The sequence below is a fragment of the Staurois parvus genome, unplaced genomic scaffold, assembly GCF_062004578.1.
Source record: "Staurois parvus isolate SC_StPar_1 unplaced genomic scaffold, SC_StPar_1.0 ptg000884l, whole genome shotgun sequence".
NCBI classification, from domain to species: domain Eukaryota; kingdom Metazoa; phylum Chordata; class Amphibia; order Anura; family Ranidae; genus Staurois; species Staurois parvus.
The window spans coordinates 1,048,494-1,060,414 of NW_028318680.1; positions in this window are offsets into that span (position 1 = coordinate 1,048,494).

Here is an 11,921-nt window from a genome sequence, read left to right on the forward strand (position 1 = left end):
TGTCCCTTACATTGGAGTGCAGTAGAGAAAAAATGCCCCTTACACTTAGAGTATGTGGGAAAATATCCGCCTTACAGACAGTTAAAATATCATTACCATCCCTGATTAAGTAGAACTGGCACTAGTACCAAATACTTATATTCCAAAGTAGATTATTAAAAGGAACAAAATACATTAACCACTTGCCCTCCAGCCACTGTAGAAAAACAGTCGGCTGGCTGCTTCCTAAAGGCAGACAGTTCTGCTCAAAAGTTTGCATACCCTGGCAGAAATTGTGAAATTTTGGCATTGATATTGAAAATATGACTGATCATGCCAACAAAAATGCTCTTTTATTGAAGGATGATGATCATATGAAGCCATTTATTAAATAGTTTGGCTCCTTTTTAAATCATAATAACAGAGATCACCCAAATGGCCATGATCAAAAGTTTACATACCCTGGAATGTTTGGCCTTGGTACAGACACAAAAGGTGACACACATGGGTTAAAATGCCAATTAGTAAGTGTACAGCTTGTAAATTTGCTGTCCCCTCAAAATAACTCAACACACAACCTTAATGTCTAAACCGCTGGCAAAAAAAGTGAGTACACCCCTAAGTGAAAATGTCCAAATTGGGCCCAAAGTGTCAATATTTTGTGTGGCCACCAATATTTTCCAGCACTGCCTTAACCCTCTTGGGCATGGAGTTCACCAGAGCTTGACAGGTTGCCACTAGAGTCCTCTTCCACTGCTCCATGATGACATCATGGAGCTGGTGGATGTTAGAGGCCTTGCGCTCCTCCACCTTCCATTTGAGGATGCCCCACAGATGCTCAATAGGGTTTAAGTCTGGAGACATGCTTGGCCAGTCCATCACCTTTACCCTCAGCTTCTTTAGCAAGAAAGTGGTTGTCTTGGAGGTGTGTTTGGGGTCGTTATCATGTTGGAATACTACCCTGCAGCCCAGTCATCGAAGGGAGGGGATCATGCTCTGCTTCAGTATGTCCCAGTACATGTTGGCATTCATGGTTCCCTCAATGAACTGTAGCTCCCCAGTGCCGGCAGCACTCATGTAGCCCCAGACCATGACACTCCCACCACCATGCTTGACTGTAGGTAAGTCTTTGTACTCCTCACCTGGTTGTCGCCACACACGCTTGACACCATCTGAACCAAATAAGTTTATCTTGGTCTCATCAGACCACAGGACATGGTTTCAGTAATCCATGTCCTTAGTCTGCTTGTCTTCAGCAAACTGCGGGCTTTCTTGTGCATTATCTTCAGAAGAGGCTTCCTTCTGAGACCACAGCTATGCAGACCAATTTGATGCAGTGTGGGTCGTATGGTCTGAGCACTGACAGGCTGACCCCCCCCCCCCAACCTCTGCAGCAATGCTGACCACACTCATACGTCTATTTCCCAAAGACAACCTCTGGATATGACACTGAGCACATGCACTCAGCTTCTTTGGTTGACCATGGCGAGATGTTCTGAGTGGAACTGTCCTGTTAAACCACTGTATGGTCTTGGCCACCGTGCTGAAGCTCAGTTTCAGGGTCTTGGCAATCTTCTCATAGCCTAGGCCATCTTTATGTAGACCAACAATTCTTTTTTCAGATCCTCAGAGAGTTATTTGCCATGAGATGCCATGTTGAACTTTCAGTGACCAATATGAGAGAGTGTGAGCGATACTACCAAATTTAACACACCTGCTCCCCATTCACACCTGAGACCTTTTAACACTAATGAGTCACATGACACCGGGGAGGGAAAATGGCTATTTGGGCCCAATTTGGACATTTTCAATTAGAGGTGTACTCACTTTTGTTGCCAGCAGTTTAGACATTAATGGCTGTGTGTTGAGTTATTTTGAGGGGACAGCACATTTACATTGTTTGTGATCACCGCCACACAAGTCACAGTATCACCAGATCAGTGTATGCCAGCAGCAGTGTTACTGATTGCTGCCATGCCAGTTCCAGTGTCACCAGACCGGTGCAGCCCGTAACAGTGTTCCTGATTAACGCCACACAAATCAGTGTTACCAGAGCAGTGTAGGCCAGCGATAGTGTTCCTGATCAACTCCACCAAAAGTCCCATTGTCACCAGAACAGTGTAGCCAGCACACTGCCACAACAGTTTCAGTGTTACCAGACCAATTTAAGCCAGCAACAGTTTCAGAATGCCCCACAGCAGTCTGTGTCCCCAGACCAGTGTAGACCAGCAATAGTGATGCTGATCAATATCATGTCACACTAGCAAGATTGTCACCACAGCAAGTGCAGCCAGAAACAGTGTCCCTGATCTCCACCACACCAATCTGAGTGTCACTGGACCAGTTCAGCCAGCAAAAGTATTTCTGATCATCCCCACACAAGTCCCAGTTTTACCAGAGCAGTGTAAGCCAGCAACAGTGTTCCTGATCCCCTCCACACCAGTCTCATTGCCACCAGACCATTGTAAGCCAGCGACAGTGTTCCTGATCACTGCTAACAGTGTTCACAGCAGTACCAGAGACCCAAACTACTGCAACCACCAACAGTTTTCCTGATCACCACCATACCAGTCTCTGCTTTATCAGAGTAGTGCAGCCAGCAGCATTGTTACTGATCACTGCCACATCAGTTGTAGTGTCAACAAACTAGTGTAAACCAGAAGTAGTGTTTCTGATTGCCCCACTCCAGTTCCAATATCATCAGACCAGTATAGACCAACAATGATTCTGATGGATGTCACACCAGTGCCAGAGTCAAAATAGCCAGTAACAATTATAATGATCACTGCCACACCAGTCCCAGCATCACCAGACCAGTGTAGCCATCAGTAGTGTTCCCGATTGCTTCCACACCAATCTCAGTGTCACCAAAGCAGTGTATGCCATCAACAGTGTTCCTGATTACTAGCCATGCCATTGCAGCCATCAACAGTGTGCTTGATCATTAGCACATCAGTACAGTACCATCAGAGCTAGTGCAGCCAGCAACCATTCCTGATCACTACTCCACCAGTACAGTGTTGTCTCTGCTTGTGCTGATCCTTGCCTGTTTATTGACCATGTATCTGCCTGCCGCCTGAAAATGACCCATCTGCATATTCCACTGACTGCGTTCCTGTGGACACCAATACCAGCCATTCCCTGTGGACCATTGCACTGGGGGCATCCATGCACCAGTAGGCTAGGCTTGCTTGACTTATAGGAATGGCCACTTGTATAGGTGAGAATTACAGTACAATGTATTTGGTACAATGTTGGTTGATTTTGTGATATACAATGTCCAATAAATAATCAACCCAAACACTGAAAGAGTCTCACAAGTGCTATTCTCATATTCAGTAGGAGTAGCATAATATATTTTGGGGTAAAATTCTAAGTATGCCCATGCTGTGTGTGGAAAATATTAAATTGACAGCAGTGTGTAAAACATTATTTTCTTTCTGCATTTTCCACAAAATTGGTGCAAAAAAATGAAGTCTTCAAAGGACTCACAATGCCTCTTAAAAATACTTTGTTCCTTCTTCAAAATGTGGTCATTTTGTGGGTGTCTCTATTGTCCTATGCTCCAGGGCCTCAAAAGATGTGGCTAGACTGTGAAAAATGTCTCATATGGTATCCCCATACTTGAATGCCCTTCATAGAATTAAACCCCGAATCACATTCTATTACTCCTCTCAAATCAAACTGGGACTTTTAATTTTACAGGTATAAAAAGGGATGCTAGTGTGACAGTACTACACGCAGTAGTAAGTGGCAAGTGTGTCCTATTACTGATAGGTGGCACACATGTCGCTGTCTAGTCCAGAGACCGTTAAGCAAGATTGCAGACAACAGTGTTAATGAACAGTGTGTGGTGATGACGTTTCTTGTGAATGAAGACGTAAAACTCAAGGATATCTGCAGAAGATTTAAAGCACAGTGCTGTGATGGGGCGCTTAGCCGCAGTAAGACATTTGAATGGTGTAAATGTTTCAAAGATGGTCATACATCCATCAGTGACGATCACAGTAGTGGTGGTTCCTAGCCCACAGCAGTAATTCCTGTGAACATTTAGCATGTGGAATGCCTGATCCTGATAATCGATGCATAACCTGTTGTGAGATTGCACAAGAGACTAATCTTTCTGTGGAAATGGTGAACACAATGATGACAAGGTGAAGCAGGCTGTCCTAGAATGGTTCAGGCATACTGACAAATCTGTCTATGCTAAAGCTTCCAGGCATTAGTTAAACTCTGGGATAGGTGTATAAATGTAGCAGGGGAGTATGTTGAAAAGTAAATGCAGTTTCCACTCCTTGAAATGTTTTCTTTTATTATATAAACTCAGAAGTCCCTGTTTGACTTGTAAGCCCATGTTTTGTGGTAAAATATCTTATTAATTTATATCTTTGTGTAAAGAAATACCTTTTCATTTTCTTTTTGCATTTCTAAACGCTTGTGGCAGAAAAGCAATATTTTCAAAAGTCTAATTGTTTTTCCTAAAAATACAGCAGGGTGTTTACTCTCCAAAATGTGGTCATTTTGTGAATGTTTCTTACCTCCTGGCACTCCAGGGCCTGCAAACACATGATAGGTATTTAGGAAATTAGATGCCTAATTTATGCCTCTTGGAAGCCTGAAGGTGCTGCTTGGATTTTGGGCCCATCTATGTAGCTGGGTTGCAAAAAAGTCTCACATATGTGGTATCCTATACTTGGAAGGAATAGTTGAGTGTAATTCTAAGTATGCTGATGGTGTGTGTGTGTGAGAGTGATATCATATTAATTGACAGCTGCCAGATACAATTTCATTTTCTTTCTTAATTTTTCCAAAAACTTATGGCAAAAAATGTGACCTTAAAAAGACTCGCCATGCCTCTAATTTAAATAAGTAATCAAGGGGCGCATGCGCGGCGGGCTCCCAAGATGGCCATTTAGAGCAGAGGCTCGGTGACCATTTCCACAGCCCTAAATCCAGACCCCGGATTGATGGCCCTGTAACTACTACATCTCTACCTCCAGGAGTACCCTATACCCCTACACTAATATTACAATCAGCCATTGAGGAATTCCCTGCCTCTGATCAACCAATTTCTGAAACGGCTATGAAAAATGTTACTTTTGCTCAGACAGACTTTACATAGTGATCTGACAAACGTGATCACCCCAATATCAAACGCTATTATAGATTACTCTACACGCATCCAACACATTGAGTGCAAAATGGCTGACATGTTTATGGCGCATAATACAGTGGTAGATGTGTACGCAGACCACGAAAACAAAATTTTACAACTACAAAATAAAATCGCTGATTTAGAAGACTGTTCTAGAAGCAATAATATAAAATTCTGTGGTATCCCTGAAATGATCATCTCTGATGCACAAATACCCTATTTACAACAACTAATGAAACATCTCATCACCTAACTGGATTCACTAGAGGTGGCGCTTGACAGAGCCCACAGAATTCCCAGAGCCACTTTTCTACCAGCCTCTATTCCTAGAGATTTTTTTGTCATTGTCCATTTTTACCACGTAAAGGAAACGCTAATGGTGGTAGCAAGAAATTCATCAGCCCTTCCTGCTTCAGATGCAGGGGTAAAGCTATATGCTGACCTATCCAAACTGACACTCCTTAATAGAAAAAAGTCGTTATCCATAACTAAAGCCTTACGGAACCATGGTATAGGGTACCAATGGGGATACCGCACCAAACGTCTCGTAAAGAATCAAGGTAGATCCTACCTGGTTCGCAACCTGGAAGAAGGCCTAGACCTCCTAAAAGATTGGAAGATTCTCCCTGCTGATGATGTAAGACCGACTTCACATCCATCTCACCAAATGGAAGGTGACTGGACCAGAGTACCGTACATCATCAGGTGGTCCCATGACCTCATTAACAATATCTTTGTGCCAATAAAGCTTCGGCCCAATTTTTCTTGTTCTTGAAACGTAAGCTAAATAGTTGATACATGACGACAATCTATTGTCGCCATGGGTACGTTCAGCCCCCAAATGTCAGTAGCCAAACTGGTTACCCATGTTCTTGCATTTTTCGCAAGCTGTTTTTATACAAGTTTTTCCCTGTTCCTTTCATATTTCTCATACAGTCTAATATACTCCATATCATCAATCTACTCTCTTGGCAAGCTCCTACCTAACTATGATTACCCTTCTAACCCACCTATTGTAGAATCTTCCCCATCTACCATCCCATCTCATGAATCAAATAGAAGAGATACAACAAATTCAAGTGTACACCCAGAACTGCCTATGTTTCCATATACCATTGCATTATGTTTAACCATTAGCCGCCCGGCCAATGGCCGTTTGGCGGCTTCAGAAGTGTCTCTGTACTCTGGGTGCACGCCATTTGGCGTGCTCCCTCACATGCGCCGTTTGCGCTAATGCAAAGCGGCGCAGCAGTGCGATCTGTCACCGGCCGTGCACCTCGGACACAGCCGATGACAGATCCGAGTACCGGCTCCCGTTGCTGGTACCATGTGACCTGCTGTGACCAATCACAGCAGGTCACATGACATTTGTATACAATGGATGGCTTCATTCATGATGCCATCCATTGTATACTAGTGCCTAGCTGTGAATGGTCACAGTTAATCACATGCACATGTCATGTGATTAGCTGTGACCAAATCACAGCTAAGCACAAAAAAAAAAAAAAAAAGCTGAATGAATCGATTTCATTCAGGTAAATGCTTGCTTATAGCAAAGTAATTCTTTGCTATAAGCAAATTGTGTAAAAAAAAAAATACTGATCACTTCCCCAAAGTAGTACAATGTTACTATGGTAACATTGTACTACTTTGGTCATAGTAAAATATGAAAAAAAAATTTAAAAAAATGTAATAAAAAAATTAAATATAATAAAAAAATAAAAAAAAATATATATATATTTTTTTATACTGTCACCAGTCAGTGTCCCTGTTCACCGCCATGCCAGTTATATGATGACGCCGTACTGCACTGGTGACAGTATGTAAAAAAAAAATAGTGAAAATAATTTTTTTAATTTTTTCATTTTCCGAAAAATTATGACAAAAAAATACAACTTCAAAAAACTCGCCATGCCTCTTATGAAGTACGTCGGACTGTCTACTCTGCAAAAAGGGGTCATTTGGGGATATCTGTACTATTCTGACATTCTTGGACCTCAAGAAATTAGATTGGCTGTCAGTACTTCAGGATTGATCAATATTCAGATCTATACCATAGTTTGCGAACTCTATAACTCTCCTACAAACTAAAAAATACATCCTAATTTGGGTTATTTTCACCAAAGACATGTAGCAGAATACATCTCGGCCTAAATTTATGAAGAACAATTATTTATTTGTAAACTTTTATAACAGAAATAAAGAAAAATGTGTTTTTTTTTCAAAATTTTTGGTCTTTTTTTGTTAATTTAGCAAAAAATAAAAACCCCAGCGGTGATTAAATACCACCAAAAGAAAGCTCTAGTTGTGTGAAGAAAATGATAAAATTTTAGTTTGGGTACAGTGTTGTATGACCGCGCAATTGTCATTCAAAGTGTGAGAGCGCTGAAACCTGAAAAATGGCCTGGGCAGGAAGGTGTAAAATTGCACGGTATTGAAACGGTTAAAATAACCTCTCTCAATGTCAGAGGGCTGAATTCGCCCTATAAAAGATCTTTACTGAGAAAAGAAATCCATGCTCTACAGGCATATATCGCTTTCATCCAAGAGACTCATTTTGCATCTACCAAAACACTCACATACCCAATGAAGCATTTCTCCATGAAATACATGGCGTCACACCACAAGAAAACCAACAGAGTTCTGACAGCCATCAAAGATTCGATCAACTTTCAACTCGCTTCTGAATACACAGATCACCAAGGACGCTTCTACATCCTGGTATGCCTCATCAATAATCTCCCCTATACACTGGTCAATGTGTATGTTCCAAACTCTAATCAGATCACATTCTGTAAATACCTAATCACCAAAATAGATTCCATCAAAAAAGGTAATCTTATTATAGGTGGGGACTTCAACATCGTAAACAATTCGCAAATGGACTCTTCTTTAGGCAAAAGACCCCTGCACCAGAACCTCAACCAATTTCTTCATACCAATGATCTCTATGACATCTGGAGATGTAACACGGTTCAGAAAAGGACTACTCTTACTTTTCCCCCATCACAACGTTCATATTCAAGGATAGACTTCTTCACGGACAAATGGACACTACAATGCATATCCTCCTTTAACAATTGGGACTGTTACGTGGTCCGACCACGCACCAGTGTCTATATCTATAGGCCCTCACAATAGTTCATCATCACCCAAACAATGGAGATTGATCATGGAGATTCATCCTCTATCAAACTATATACCAAAATATTAGCCCAAAGATTACTCCCGCCGATCCCAACTTTAATACACCCAGACCAGGTAGGCTTCGTACCAGGTCGCCAGGCTCCTGATGACACTAGACACTTGATCTCCTTAATCCACAATCTACAGGATCATCAAATGCCTTCTCTGCTCCTATCCTACGCAGAGAAGGCGTTTGACAGAATTCATTGGGGATTTATGCGAGAAGTCTTACAAAAGATTGGTATAGTGGGATGGATTCAATGGCCATCATGTCACTTTACTCCTCCCCTTCTGCCAGAGTACTTACAGACGGCATGCTCTCAAGACCATTCGATATCACAAATGGCACCCGACAAGGATGTCCATTGTCCCCAATAATATTCGCCTTCCTCATTGAACCCTTAGCCATAAAAATCCGAGATTACCCACATTGCTCAGGTATTACCTTCCACGGAACTGAACATAAAATTAGTCTCTTTGCTGACGACATCATATTAATGATAACTAACCCCACCCATTCATTGCATAGAATCCGAGAAATTCTAAACTTGTATATGAATGTATCATACTACAAACTCACAAAAATAAATCTTTAATCTTAAACTTGCATACACCAAAAAGCTTCCAAAATATTATCTCTAAACAATACCCCTTTATCTGGGCTAAACAATCTATTCCCTACTTAGGAATCAATTATATCAGGTTCAACATCACTCCTCTATGACTTAAATCACAATGTTTTTACACTCTCTCCCTCAAGAACTCCAATCATTTCGAACATTTAGATTATTTAAACTGGGGTGCATAGCCGCCCTAAAAATTTTCGTTTTGCCCAAACTCCTCTACATTTTCAGAACTCTCCCAATACCTGACCCTATACAATTTTTCAACTCCGCACAAAGGCAATTCTCATGTTTTATATGGGAATTGAAAAAACCTAGATGCACAAACAACCTCTTTAGCCGCCCCTATCATAGAGGAGGAGCTAACCTCCCACATTTATACAAATACTACCTAGCGGCTCTCCTTGACCAGGTTTACTATTGGCGGCACCCAACTAGGGAAAAAACATGGACTAATATGGAACATGGAATGTTCTACCCATCTACACCACAGTCCTTACATCTGCAATCTATCTCTGGCAAACAATCCACACACACCCATGTATCAAGGCCTCCCTTGATGCCTTGTTAGCCCTCTGTACGCATTAAATCTCAACCTCAAAACAAATTTCCACACCCCTCCAAGTCCTTCACTTCTTAAGCCCTGACATCACCGTGACAAATTGGGAAAAGACAGGAATCCACTCCTTGCTTGACTTATACAGAGAGCAGGGTTTGGCTTCCTTTTATTATCTGCAGAACAAATACTCTTTACCAACGAGTGAGAGGTTTAATTACTTCAGAATAATGCTTTGTCTAAATAGAGAACAAATTCCCTGCATTGTAAATGTACCTCTACAACTGCAACTCTTCCTTGCCAATACCAAATATCCAGGCAAAGGAATATCTTTAACGCTTCATTGACAGATCTATCATCCCAGTCCAAAACATCCTGACTAAAAAATTGGGAATTCCATTTGCCCCAACACATCTCAGAACAAATGTGGCATACTGCCTTTAACAGAACATACAAAGTGTCCCACTGTGCATATCACTAGGAATCATATCTTAAGTTACTGCAGCAGTGGTTCCTGACCCTGACAATGGGGAAAAATAGGCTCCCTTTACCACATAATGTGGTCCTGTAAATCAATCATATTCTGGAATAATATATTCAAAGTGATTTCTGAAATAGTAGGTAACATAGTGAAACCAGACCCAGCTTTAGCTCTGTTCCATATCGGTCTGGATAAGTGTCCCCTAGATACACGGGTAATGATCATCCACATTCTATATGCAGCAATAAACAATATAGCCAAACTATGGAAATCGATGATAACACCATCTCTATCTAGAGTGATTCAAGATCTAAATACCCAATGTGACATGGAAAGAAGATTCTCAATTTCCCACTCCCCCAACCTCAAATTTCGTGCCTCTTGGGCGTCATGGTTGGGTAATACGAGATGTAAAGTTCAAATCTGATAGTTCTAATAACTGGAGTATGACTGGAATATATTGACTGGTAAAGTTCATGTGTTATTCCTATCCATCTCTTCCCATCCCCTTCCCCACCCTTCCCTTATATTCTTCCCATTTTCCCTATGGTTCTCAGTATACACGTTTATAGTAATAATACCTTGTCTAACAGATTTCCTTTTAGACCAAAATTGTCCTAAATGTATAATGACTGATGCTTTAAGTTGTCTGTACAACTGTGAACCTTCTTTTGTTTTGTTTACTACCTGAAATATCAATAAAAATAAGTTGAATATATAAATATGTAATCAAGGTCTACTAAATGTGGTAATTATGTGGGTGTTTCTACTTTGTCAGCACTTCAGGATCTCATAAATGTGATAGTGAGAAATTCAGATGCAATATTTATCCCCTTGAAAACATGAAGGTGCTTCTTGTAGTTTGGGCCCCTCTATTCATCTAGGCAGTAAAAAAGTCTCACATGTGGTATCCCTGTACGTGGGAGGTGTTTTGGTGTGCTGTTTGCATGAGAAATCCTTTTTTAAAATTACAACTTTGTGAGAAAAAACAATTATATGAAAAAAAAATATGAGAAAAAATTTACAATTTCATAATACTCAGCATGCCTCTTAAAAAATACATTGGATTGTCTGCTTTCCAACAAGGAGTCATTTAGGTGGTATTTGTACTGGAAAGTTATTGCCTCATGAAATAAGATAGGCAGTCAAACATCAGGATTGATCAATTTTCAAATATATATACCATAATTAGCAGGCTCTATAACTATCATACAGATTAAATAATATACATTGAATTGGGTTATTTGTGCCAAAGAAATGTGGCAGAATAAATTTTAGCCTATAAGCTATGAAAATCTTTTTTTTTTTTAACATATTTGGTTATTTTTGTAGCAAAAAAAATTAATTTCAATCCAGTGGTGATTAAATACTATAAAAAAGGTCTATCTGTCTAAAAATTAATTCATTCAATACTGCACAAAACTGGATCACAGGGGTGGAGCCTAGCTATGGCGGCATAGGAGAGCACGGAGCGGGTGCTCTTCAAGATCCCCACACCGCCCTAGATGCCTGAGGAATTGTAAACCGGGGACCTACCTGAGAGTGGCGGGGCCCGGAGCGGAGTCGGTGATCCGGAGATTGGCAGTGAGAGAGGACGGTGCCATTGGAGTTCGTTGGAGGCTTGTGGGAAGAGGTCCGACCGAGTGTGCGGGGCTACTAGGAAGGAGATGCGGCGTGACCACGTGGGCAGCCGCGGAGGAGTACTGGGTAGGAGAAAAGCCGGCCGGCATCCGAGGTGAGAGGGAAGACGCCGGCTCACTACCCCCCCTCAGTAAATGAGCAGACAGCACGCTCCGCTAGGAATGATATATCCAAGAAGAAGAGTGGGACTTGGAGAAGAAAAGACCCAGAGGAATCCCCCTGAAGAGAGCAACTGAAGTCTGGGGGTTGCTGTTGGTGGCCTGTGGCTGTTTCAACCAAAGGAAAAGCAGGTGGAGGGTG